The sequence below is a fragment of the Ischnura elegans genome, chromosome 7 (genome assembly GCF_921293095.1).
Source record: "Ischnura elegans chromosome 7, ioIscEleg1.1, whole genome shotgun sequence".
NCBI classification, from domain to species: Eukaryota; Metazoa; Arthropoda; class Insecta; order Odonata; family Coenagrionidae; genus Ischnura; species Ischnura elegans.
Genome location: NC_060252.1, coordinates 111,559,975 through 111,573,770, shown reverse-complemented (window position 1 = coordinate 111,573,770; position 13,796 = coordinate 111,559,975). Strand labels below are relative to the sequence as shown.

The 13,796-nt window shown below is 43.3% G+C and overlaps 1 protein-coding gene across 6 annotated transcripts in view; it reads right to left on the bottom strand.

Moving 5' to 3' along the window:
* Positions 1-13,796, bottom strand: part of LOC124162702 (neurobeachin) — a 1,312,932-nt gene that overhangs the window by 1,032,336 nt on the left and 266,800 nt on the right. The window lies entirely within an intron of this gene.

The window sequence follows — 13,796 nt, the reverse complement described above, 5'->3', positions numbered from 1 at the left end:
TCATCCCGATGCCGCATTATTAATATCCCAAGAAATAATCTAGGCACAATAGCAATAGGAAAACTTGTCCAAGAATAACAGAACAAAATAAAGTGACGATGAGCGGCTAAATACTCCCTCAAAACAAATTTTACACCATGCGCTCAGCGTATTGCCAAACTCCCTACGGTTGTTTAGGCACCTATGACGTCACGTCTGGCCTCGGCAACGCTCGGGTGTCTTCGCGCAGTGGTCGGCTCAGAGAATTTTTTCTCGATTTTAAATGCAATTTTTTTATTTCTTTTGATGTTGAATGGAGAAACTGAAGGTATTTTTGCGAGCTAATGTATCCATTTGACTTATTCAAAATAGTTTTTAATGCAATCTACGACCCATGCAAGTTCCTCATTGTTCAAGCAATCTAAGCCTAGCGCGCAGCCTCCGAGTCTCTAGCGGCTCCCAGCCTAATTCGCTTAACAACTAGGTAACACTGTCTGTAAGCCCGTAGCAGTTAGATAAAGAGAAATAAAAGAGGATTGTGCTATGAGCTCAATACGAATGCAGTTCGGTCGCATCTCCGCAAAGCAATCGAGTCGTCGGCATCTTTGTCGAGCAGTGCCGAACACAACCCCGCAGTGAGTGGGGGTTAAGGGGGGGTTGAAAGAGGGGTCACCCGCCCCGGGCGACACTTGATTAGAGTCGGGAAATTCCCTATCGCCGAACATACACGAGACGAGAACGAGGACTTTCTTAAGCTCCTGAAAAATTGCACACATTTCTTACGAGCGACATGGCGTCTTGGGCTCCCGGCCGGGTCGATGTCCCCGTTACACCCCGAGCAGAAGAGTGCGTCTGGCTCCTCCTATTTAAAGATTACTTGACCCTAGAAAAAAAAAGAGTCGTGCTCCGAAACGCTGGAAGTAATATGACATTAGCCCAGATCGAGGACATCACGCTCTGCCGGGAAAACTCGCGTCAGTTATTGAATTAAAAGCAGTTGACCGCATTTCCTTCCGGTTCATTCGCTTTGTGGGGATGCATTTTTGATTTTTTTCAGGTTTTCATTTAATTGATTTATTTTGTTTTCATTTTTTCCTTCACAAAATGAACCAACGCGGATAAACCCTAAGAAAACATTGTCATCAAATAACCGCGGAAGCCTCAATACCAATTTTAAAGCGGCTGTATATCTTTCTTTCTACAAAAGACTTAATTATTTACTTTTACCTCACATATATTTCATTGGAATGTCTAATAATTTTCTAAGCATTTCTTTGGACGCTGGTACCTAATGATTTTTTTATTTTGTAGGAAGTATTCTTACCGCCTCAAACAGATCGTAGATTTTGGATCATGTTCACGTTTACTTTGGATAAGCAATAATATGCTTTCAGACGAATCACTACATGGATAAAAATGTCCTACTTTCAACAAACAACATTTTTTGTGCAAGTGAATTCCGTTTTGCAAAATGCTATTGAATCAACTTTTGAAGAAGCCTCTTCAGAACCCAACACAATCCTGAACAAATAATAAATTTTACTCCCTCACTCATATCTAGAGACGCGTGAAAATCGCAAATGCGATTTAGATGCGATGTGCGCAAATAAATGCGACACAGGTGCGATGACTGGACTTTTGTGATATTTTTACGCAAATTTGCCTTTTCAACGGCAAAATTCGTACATTTTGTGCCGAGCGCAGTTTAAATGCTCCGCCAACACCCACCTCTTAACGCATGTGAGACACTGGCCAGCTGCTAGTAGGCTGGGACTCTACGTGGCCGCGAACTACAAGTGGGCGCGGGCAAGCTACACCTACTATATGTCTTATTCCTTAATTTGTAATTGTTCTACAACATACGTAATTATTTAAAATATTCTGTGTTTTGTAATATATAACTGTGTTTCACTAAATTTTATCGTCATCTACCTCATTATGAAAATAAGAATTAGACGCTAGAAAATGCGATGAACTGTTATTGAAAGTACGATCAAATAAAAATGAAAGTGCGATTTTCACGTATCTCCACTCATATCGTATTTGATTGTGGGCAAGGGCAGAGTATTTGCCATCCGCCCCTCAAGAGTCCTCCGCCACTGCGCACACCCCGGGTATTGAAGGTGGAGGAGAGGAGGGAAGGGCCCCATTACGCGCCTCCTCCGTCCCGCACCCCCTGGCCCCCACACTTAGATTGGATGTCACGGGGGGCGGGGACGGAGGCAGGCAGAAGAGGGGAGGCACGTCCCTACCACCCCCTGAGGAGGGCGCGACGCATCAGCCCAGGGGTGGAGAGGGGGGGGGAATCGATTTGACGAAATTAGCGAGAGGGGGTGGGTGGAGGAGGAGCAGGAGGATAGGATTTTAGCGCCCCCTCGCAATTTGCATCGTGCCTTCTTTTCCATCCCCTCCCCTCTCCACCCCCTGCCATCCACCCATTCCACAACCTCCGCATCCCCACCTCTTCCTCCAGTGTCGCTATTTTCCCTCTCCTCCGGAGTCCCCCCTCGTGCGTTCACACGATACAGCGGAATGACACACGTAGCACGCAGTTCGTAAAATCCAAAAAACTTTGGGTTCTAATTCCTAATTCCGGAGAGAATAGACCAGAAATTTTGGGAAAAAATAAAGAAATTAGGGATGGTCGGATCGGATACCTCGGATCCAAATACCCGCGCATATTGCCCTTCGTCGGATACATCGGATCCAAAGTCGCGGAAGACATCGGATCTGGATCCGAAATTTTAAATAATAGCTTTAGTGAATGCAACGCCCCATAAGGGTGGAAAGAGTTCCGATTCTCTCTTCGAATGCGCCGTCGCATGCGAATCTCGTCCTATTCATGAACCGTTTTGTTTGAAAGCTCTTGCAGAGGTTACGTAGGAGAATTTCAGCCGTGGAAAATAAAAAAGGCAAAATACAGAAAAATGTGTGACTCTTCCCAGGAGATTGAACTATCATAAGGGGAATCTCAGCGTCAGGAATTTGAAAATGCATTTGGACCCGAAAATTCGGATCCTAAAGACCCGGCTCCGAAAATCAAGGATCGGATTCGAATCCGGATCCGAAAAAAAACTGGATCCGTCCATCTCTAAAAGAAATGAAAATTATATCCACGGGAGATGCGTTTTCAATGGCACAGAAGAGGGGTTCACCTTGTACGATTGAAAATTCGCACTGAGGTTCAGCATCATAATAATAATAAAGGAAACTCGTCACTTTCGTTTTTTTTTGTGATGCGTTCCAATGACATATATGGTGGAGCCAATACATGATGACAGGCTTAAGTTAATACAAACAGCGAACAAAGCGAGTGATTTCATAGGAAAAATACCGATATTATTTCACCAGTGATCGAGTCCCTCACGTATTTATAATATTGGGGAGAAGGATCGTATGAGAATGTTAACGTACGTTTCAGCGTTAAGTATGCTACGTTTCAAGTATGTTACACGAGATAGGATGGGAATCTTAACAGGGGCTTAGATCGAAGTATAGGCTTAACTTACGTAGGAAATTCGAAGAAGATATTTTCTCTGACGACGTGAATAATATTCTTCGTTTACCATCGTACTATAGTAGACGTGATCATGAGAATAAAATAAAAGAAATACTCTGCAAAACAGAGAGATTTAAAATGTCATTCTTCCCTCGTACTATTAAGGATAGCAACGTTGTCTCAATTGATGGGATTAATGGCGTCCCTCGCTTGGATCACTCGTTGCATGTTTTTTCATAGTTCTAACCTTGCATGTATTTGCTCTAGGAATTACTAACCATTAGCAAGTTTTTTTTATGAATACACATGTATATTTTGCTAATATGCGTAATATTTCTATGACCGTGCGGTGTACGTGTGGCGGTCCTCTTGCATGCTGCATGTTGGTGATTTTTCACCCCCTGCTAAACACCCTAGAGGTGGCTCGCAGGGTATTATGTAGATGAAGATGTATAATTGTGCTGGATAGAAAACTAGTTTCCGCTTCACAATTCCTTCGTGTCAATCACCGATCCCGACGGGCACTACTAAATCCCAATCTGAATTCAATTGCTGCATTTAATATGCTTCGCCAATCAGAATGAATGTTTGAAACAGTTTTCAACTCCCGGGGTACTTGGGAAGTATAGAAACTGTTTAGGCAACATTCCCGACACTACCCCGACTACGACTCTCTGTTTTGATCAAGTCTGACGACGGAATTCTTTGCAATTCTCCTTAATCTCCTAGCAAACCATCGACTAACATATCCCTCGCGGTACGACAGAGACACGGAGGAAAATAAAGACTCAAGCCTCAGATTTTACGCCGACAGTTCACAAAGAGAATTAGTGACATGACTTCCAAAACGGAATTCCAAAGCAAGAATTTTGGGATGAAAAGTTTCAACGTTCATTATGGGGATGTTAGAATCGTAGCTTCCATTTTTTTCGATAAATGGATATTACGTATCTATCCATCGCGAAAAAGCAGAGCGACGGCTTTGGTAAGGTCGAATTTGTGCAGAATCAAAGAGCATATCTCAAAACTTTGCTAAATGGACTTGCGCTCTTCCTTAAATTTCGTTTTTTCATGGCATTCTTTTTTCCACCCACTAATTTTCTACCAAGCCTTCGACGGAAACATGAACCGCTATGCGCCCAATGACATGACAATCTGACGGAGGAAAATTTGAACTCTCGATTCATAATCCAGAACGATGTCAAGCAAGTGATCCGTGCGGGAAATTTTTGGCTTTTCACCGCACTTTTGGGGGACTCCGTAGAAGACGTGCCGCAGCAGTTCATAGAATCCTAAAATCTGCCCTTAGCGCAGTAAGCGAAGGCAATTATCGCTCTTCTCCCGAGGCATTACGAGGGCAATGGCAAGGAGGGATGGGGGGGCATGAGCTGAAGTTGCTCGGGTCACCTCTTCCCTGACCCCCACCCCCACCTCCTTCATGGCCTTATTATTAGCTCGCTTTTGAAGCGGCCAACACACACAAAAAGGACACAACAGTTAATTTCCGCCGCAAAACTGGAAGTGCTTAGAGCGTGAAATGGCCGCCCTCTGAGATTTTGCTCCTCGGGAAAATTTATATACAGCGTCGCCAAGTGGGAGAGTCTGGGCTTCTTAATTTCAGAACAAGAAGCCCTCCAACGCATTCTATTACATCTCCTCCACAGAGAAATTACAACCATTTACTCAGGATAATTAAATACAAAATTTCACGGATATTTTAGTTGCTCAAGATTTCTTTTCGTATACCTTTTGGGCTAACATATAATTAACGATAGGCTATTTATTCATTATGTGTAACGGAAATACTTATGAGATATGAGTATTTCCTAGGGTTATAATGAATGGAAACGTTTGCAAAATCCAGCAAATTAATCGCTACTCTCGCTAGAGTAGTGGAAGGCATTTTCTCCTCCATTATTATTATTATTTGAGACGTTCATTTTTTCCCAATTCCTTCTTGGTTTTCCCTTACTTGATACGCTAGGCGTTAATCACTTTTGTAGCATACCGCTTAGGAATATTTTACCTTAAAAAAATAAATTTTCCCAGTAGACATTCTGGGATGCATAGAACGGTGTTCGCGGGGAAGTGGTTACAATTGCATAAAGTAGTTTTCGGTCCCATACTTAAGCATGTATCCAATGAAGTAAAAGCAACCTCCACTTATAGTTATATATCAATATTGCGACGCATAGTTCAATCTCTATGCTAGGAACGGTTAGGTTTCGGTACAATGAAGCCATTATTTTATTCACATAAACAAAACAGACACGAGTCTTGTTGCTTCGCCCTCGGATGAGTTCCGCACGAATAACTAGAGCACTAATAGTAAACACGAATGAAGTATTTGGTGTATTAACAGTCTTCACTTAAAAGCCACCCACAGGCATCCCATCTGCGCCAACTAATATTTCAAGTGCAGCACACACGAATGCACCGCCAAAGAACACGCATGGGGCGGGAAAAGCATCGCACGCATCACATGGAATTCCGGCGTGTTTACTCAGCTGCAGGAGAGGGAAGTGCATACACCCATGACCGGTTCGGAAATCCATCGCCGAGTAATGTGCCGGCCAAACTACTGACGATAATATTGCGGGAATGCTACAATGGACCAATCACAGCTCCAGGGTATAATTCATTGGAATAAAAGCATGGGGATAAGTCAACGTGCAATCGAGTGTACTTTCCTGTAAGCAAAATTGCATCATAGCTTCACAAGGATTGTACGTGAACTTCGATGCTAACTTTTTTTCGAAAGTTACATTCACCTCTCGAATAATGGCAATGTACGGTAGGAACATGCCTCGTGGAAAATGAGGAGAGACAAGAGAGACGGTTTTTAAATATACCCATCACGTGACTACAGTCAATTTTCATCCAACTTCCTCACCTATTTTCGCACCAGAATATAAATGAAACTCATATCAAATTGGCTTACCTTCATTCAAATCAATCAAAACTGCATTCAATCCTATTTTACTTTGCCCAATCGTAATCACAATATTATAGTACGACACCATCATCTATTGCTGCTCTGTTCTGGACATAACATTCACGCATCCAAACATGGAAGCACACAATATTTTCCTCAAGTTTCATATTTAAAGGCCAGAATTTTGTAGGAATCATCAGGGACTGAAATACCTGAAAAAGTCACGACACGAAAATACTCAAGGAGCCCAAAAAATACCTGCGACATAAACGAAGAGTCTCTGATCAGTCTTAACAGCATTCAAATACACAATTGCAAATTTTCTTATAAGAATTGGAGCAAACAGTATTTACACAGCAACATAAAAATATCTCCATCTATCTCTTCGCAGTCTACGAACTGCGTGAATCATTTTTAAGCAAACGCAAAAAAGTTACAGCAAAAAAATCTGTTTTCCACAAAATAATAAAAAGGTTTACTTGTCCACGATCGGTTTTCTTAACATACCTCTTGATACCAAATGCTAACGAGACGCTAAAATCGTTCAAATGCAAATAAACTGAAATGTTTATTGTACAAAACTTCTAAATTTTTTTCTCTCGCTACCGTTTAGAATTGAGTACAAATTTGTTTAAAAATTAGAGAACATTTTCACCCCTCACTCAATACACCGAGGTTAAGTCAGCCATCGGAACGAGATCTCGGCGTGGGGGAAACGAATGCAGGTCCATTAGGGCGGGCGCAAGATACGGAGGGGAGAATGGACTGCATTTGCATGGAATTGACGAGGTGCGGCGGAGGAAGTGATTCCCCCGGGAAGTGTATCCCCTCCTCGCCGTGTCGTGTCGACGGCGCGGGCGGCCGACACAACAGTTTCTCCACGGAGCCGAGGAGTCGACTTCTTCCGGTCGTAAAAGGATCGATAACGCTCGATATTCAAGTCGAGTTCCCGTTGTTTACTCTCCATTGTCGCGTACCCCGCGAGCTCTGAAATAGGTCAATGAAGGTTGTTTGTTGCAAGAAGTGAATCTTAACTTTTAGAAAGATGAACTTCCAACTCGAGCAAGGAGCTTCAAAGGAACGGGAGGATGCTGACAAGAAGGGACTTGCATGGAAAGGTTGACGTCCACGGCGGATTCGTCAAACGAAATATTAAAATCAGTGTAGTAAATTTAAATTATTCAAACAAATACTATCTATAAATTACAATAAACACGACTGACCGGATTTAAAAAAGTATGTATATTAGTCTTCATTAAGTATTCAATCATGTGTGTGTATTACGCGATCAAACTATTTTTCGAATGATAGCGGTAGAAAAAATAATAATTGGTTAAGTGTTTAAGTAAAAGAAAAGATTCATTTGCTCCTTTCAGAATTTATAGCTTCCAGAGAAAGCGAAACCGTAATGATAGCCAGAGAAGAGTTATCCAAGAAAGGCCACGATGAAATGACTAGGGTGCTGGTTTTTCCCCCAATGAGAATTACAAAGAATGAAGAGATGTTTCATTTATTTGGGGGCTTTCAAAGGCTTAACCCGAGGCTCCACTTTCAGTTTCCCAATGCTCTACCTCTAGGGCCACTACATGCTGAAAGGCATCGGGAAAATCATGATGGCATCACGATCTTAGACTTACTGGGAAAGGATCCGATGACGACTGGATGGAAGAATGAAGCTGGCTGGAGATGGAGAACTCATTGCCTTAACGAGTACATTAGAGACGCACTCCACGACTCGGACGGGGAGCAAGCCAATCGGAAGCGAAGGAAGAGGCCACCACCTACGGAGTGGTTAATCGAGTCCCAAACAGCTGACCTTTGCAGCTACAGTGTGTCCATGGCACCCCGCGTCCATCCACAACTACCCCATTACGGGCATCGATAGCAGGAGCATCAGAGCGGAGGTAATCACGTGGCGATCCGAATGTCGCCGGAGATGGGATCACTGCTGGATCCCCACGGTGGTCAACTAAGGTCAAGTAAGGAATGAGAGCACGCCAGAACACGACCCCATCTCCTCCTATTACCCGCCTACCAATCACAGCACGGGCGTATAATATATTACAGGAGCGTAGATCGAAGTATAGGCTTAACTTACTTAGGAAATTCGAAGAAGATATTTTCTCAGACGACGTGAATCATATCCTTCGTTTACCATCATATAATAGTAAACGCGATCATGAGAATAAAATAAAAGAAATAGACTGCAAAACAGAGAGATTTAAAATGTCATTCTTCCCTCGTACTATTAAGGATAGCAACGTTGTCTCATTTGATGGGATTAATGGCGTCGCTCGCTAGGATCGCTCATTGCATGTTTTTTCATAGTTCTAACCTTCCATGTATTTGCACTAGGAATTACTAACGATTAGCAATTTTTTAATGAATAAGCATGTATATTTTGCTAATATGCGTAATATTTCTATGACCGTGCGGTGTGCATGTGGCAGTCCTCTTGCATACTGCAAGTTGGTGATTTGTCACCCCCTGCCAAACGCCCTAGAGGTGGCTCGCAGGGTATTGTGTAGATGTAGATGTATATCGTGGCAAGCGTCGGTGTGCAGAGCGATGGTCTCTTGCCATCATTGGATTTTTCTACAGCGATTTAAATTTCATATTTAAATACGAACTCTTAAGGTTTGGCTCATTCATTAAAAAAATATTTTCCCACGTTTCGGAATTTTAACTTTCCATTTTAAATGAGAGGTAGAATAAATACAATGGTAGTAAATTATTAAAAACTAATTTTACATAGCAAAATATCAAATAAAACATTTCTACCAATGCAATTAAAGTTAAAAGAAAAAATCAATAAATGATTAAACAAACACACACACACACACAAAGGATTTCGTGGCGAACGGACGTGCCTTCGCAGCGCTGCCGACCGTTTCTTGTTCACTCTGTGATATCCTTCGCTGTTTACCGGCGTTTCACGCCTAAACACCGTTTTGCAGCCTACTAGATCAACTGCTGCTGGTCTACATTGCGCTTTAACTTGGATCCTATCGTCACATCCACCAATTTACTACAAGTGCCAATACTGTGTGATTTCCACTTCTTGTCGTCGGCGCACTGCTGCTCGCCTCGGCCGGTCCCTACGGCCTGAGCGGGATGGACGCCCTCCAAGAGCGGGTCACGACCCCGGAAGACCCTGGGATGATCACCACATCTACCACGACTGCCTTAATATCAATTACCACACCTACCTCTCCCATGACCGAATCTCCTGTCGCCAATCGGACCAGCCAGCACCCCTTCCCTGTCATCGCTGAATCCGGAGGGGGGTCTCATCACTCCCGAGATGACAACCCTTCATCCACCACAATTCTACGGCGTTCAAGAGGGAAACTCCAGGTAATTAACGAGCCACTAACTAACTTTAATCGCCACCGAGTGGAAGAAGAACAACCTCGCCCGTCAACTTCAGCTAGGGATGTATTACTTTCCCAGCCTGTCACGTGTGCGTCCAAGGTCGCAGCTCCGACCACAACCACCGTCAACCCCTCCCACTCCATGAGTCACGTTACTCCAGCCGTAAACAGCCCTCAAAATCCACCCAGGTTCTTTGCCGACCCAGCAATAAGACTGCTATCATTCTCCCCGCAGTACCTAATACGCCACTTTCTCAGTATGTTTACGAAGTAGGCGATCTTCTCGGTGGTGGACACTCAATTACTCACGTCACCAAACTTTCCCATGACAGAATATGCGTATATCTACGAACGGAAGATTTGGTGGACAAGCTTTTAGAGCATGGAGGACTAACGGTGAATGACCAATTTATCTAGGCAACACGAGTGGTAGCCCCGTCCGTAAGACTTGTATTCAGCAATGAGCCACTAGAGGTAAAAGATGCCGACTTCCTATCGCTCATGCGCATGCCGTGAAACCAGTTGGTCGCGTGACCCCTCTTCAGATTAGGGCTGAAAGGGAAGGATATAAGCATGTCAAAAGCTTCAGACGACAAGTTTATATTGTCATAAAGCCAAACACATGGCTGCCTGACTCCTATCTCGTCACGCTTGACGCAAAATTTTTACGAGTCTTTCTTAATTTTGACGACGACGCCTGCTATCACTGCAAGGGAACAGGACACCATGCGGCTGCGTGCCCCACTTTTCTCGCGAGACCTTCCCCTCAGCAACGCATTCAAACGGAGGAATCCTCCCAACCCAACCTCAGCCCCAGCAGAAACAACCACGGCCCACTTCCATAGAGTCAACGCAAACGGAGAGGCAACGGCTAGAAGACGCATTCGCTCGTCCATCTTCCTTGGCACCTTCACCTGTGAGTAAGATATCACTCACGTGTCGCCCTCACCCTCTATTGACCCCTCCCCACTCCTCACGTTTGGCCCAACGTTTACCTCTAAGGCCTTTGACCTCAGTACTAGCCTTGGAGGTCAAAAAGTACATAAGACGAGTATTTGGACAATACCAATGACTTGGGCACCCTTTAAAACCCATGGATAAACACCTTTTTTGGTATACTTTCCTTTTTGCCACCCTTATGACACTGAATGTGACCTAAATGGGTCAAAGGTTGAATTTTCGTAAATAAAAGTGTTATTTTCGGTTTCCTCGTGGCCGAATACCTAAGAATTGACATCTTGGTCAATGAAACTCAGACTTTTTTCTATCTCGAATTTTTAAATATTGAAACCCCATAAGGCAAATTCAAAATTTTGGTTTTGGCCCACATTGTGAGGTCAAAAGGTCAAAATTGTAAAATTTTGCTTACACTCAATAAAACTTGGATGAACTAACGAATGACCTTGCTGTTATCCAAGCTTGGTGCGATGCTTGGCAGTTGGAATTAAATTTGGAAAAATGCGTCGTAATGAATTTCTGGAAGAAGAATAACTCCCTACAGCGTAACTATATCATTCGAGGCACCCAATTAAATGCAGTTGAATCCGTGAAATATCTAGGCGTTAGACTCAATAATGATATATCGTGGAATAAACATATTCGAGAAATAACCGGTCAAGCTAATCGTAAAATGGGTTTTGTTAAAAGAATATTAGGAAAGTGCGACGACAAAGTGAGAGAAATTAGCTACTTTTCCCTCGTTAGACCACATTTGGAATACGCTGCCAGTGTTTGGGACCCTCATGAAAAAGGCTTAATAACAGAGTTAGAACGCGTGCAAAGAAGAGCTGCCAGGTATGTGAAAGGTCGTTACGATAGTCTTGTTAGTGTAACTGACCTCTTAGATAAACTCGGATGGGAATCTCTGTCGGACCGTAGATTGAAAAATAGACTAAACCTTTTAGATAAATTCAAGAGCAGTGTCTTTTCTGACGAAGTTAACCATATCTTGCGGACGCCAACGTACTACGGAAAATCAGATCATATAAATAAAATAAGAGAGATAGATTGTAGAACAGACAGATTCCGAATGTCATTTTTTCCACGATCAATAAGAGATTATAACGGCAGCAATAGAACTCGTAAATAGATTGCATGACTTGTAGTGTAGCCTACTAACCTATGTAAAACTTAATGCATGTTTCTCAATTCAATTATTATTTCTAACAGCATATAGTAGTATAGTTTGTTATTATACGGGACGTTTTTTGGACGGTGTGGTGTGCGTGTGGGAGTTCAAATGCATGCTGCATGCTGGTGATTGATCACCCCCTGCCAAACACCCTAGAGGTGGCTCGCAGGGTATTATGTAGATGTAGATGTAGATGAACTTAGGGCCTTTCCCCATAAGTATGCCAATTTTCAAAAATATTGCTCAAGGGGAAGTTACTAAAATTGGAGGTCAAAAATGACACACGACCCTTAGGACAGTCTGTATATATAAACACTTTCACCAGCCTGCACCTTCTGGGCTAAATATATTAATTTTAACTTCGTTTAATTATGTCATTATAGTAATCGATGAATTTAAATAATTGCCGAGAACATTCATGCACTTGGTGCTGTTATCAATTGTTAATTAAAATTAACTTACGGACACCGTTGCTAATGGTTACCTCCGTTTTATATGGTCCACCTAAACTTGGTATGGGATGAAAATTGATGTTCAGCACTTTCGCCAATTATAAGAGAGATCGTTAGCCGAAAGGATAGGTGTTGTAATTCGTTTTACCCCCGAACCATATACAATTTTAATATATGTTAGGTAGGATTTAACAGTCACAAACATTGAAGCGGCTCGCTAGTCAGTATGTAGACGTAGTAAGCAGATAAAATGACCGTTTGTTAATCAAACAATCCTAAGGAACAGTTTCAACACTCTCAGTTTCAACAGGGAAGCTGAGATTATGTATGGGCTGACCCGAACAGGGCGGAGGGGGACGGGAAAGAGACCGTGTGACGGCGGTCAGCCTGCGACGAGGACAATACGAGGCAGCAGAGGATTCCGGTCACCACGGAATGTGGAAAGAGGAGAGTCTCACATGAGAGAAAGGAAAGGCAAAGTTAGGTGGCGGCGGGGGGTGGGAGGGAAGGGAAAGAGAACGAACGACCCCTTGCAACCGCGGACGTGGGGTTGGCGCGCAGGACACGCTTTCACTCTCGACACATCCGAATGACGAAAGCAGATGAGGAGAGCAAAGGTGAGTGGCGAGCGCAGGACGAGTGACCCGCTCGCATCCTCTCGAGAAGTTTGACCGCCTCGGGGGAACGCTTTCCGGGAGGGGATTCGTGGGGAGGTGCGATGACCTCTCCGCGTGATTCGTGCCTCGCGACTGAGTCAGTCCGTCAGGGAGAAGGCACTTCAAAACGCTAGAGAGAGAGAGAGAGAGCCAGTCGGCGGATCAACTGTTCTCCTCGTCACCAGCCGCTTAAGAGAAGCTTTCTTCCGTTGGAGAGCGAGGATTTCAAGTAAACTGTCAACGGCGAGAAGCGGCGATTATTTTTATTTATTTATTTATTTATTTCATCACCAAAAACGGCACAAAGGCTTTTACATTGGCTGTTCCTTAAATAAATAATACCTAAAAGATTACAAACAATAGCAAAATAAATAAAAAGTAACAGAAAACAAAATTTTTAAACATAAGAAGGGGCACTATTGATTAGACAATGGTGAATTATTCAGATGGCATTTTAAGGTGGCTTTTTAACTAGTGGCAGAGGAAAAGAGGTCCAGGGAAGGGATTTTTGAAGCTATGGAGTTAAAACAAGGAGGGGATTTGGTAGAAGAGAGAGCGTTGAGAGATGGAGAGACGGAATCGCGGAATGTGAAGCAGAGAGTTATTTCGTAAGGGGCGAGGAGGAACATGAAAACGGAAAAGAGGGAGAATTTCGTTTGTCCGCAGAGAACCGCTGAAGATTCTATGCAGAAACATGAGGTCAGATAAGACACGGCGGCTTGTTATGTTAGATATCCTGAGGGAGGAAAGGTTAGCGTCACGGGCGTAAT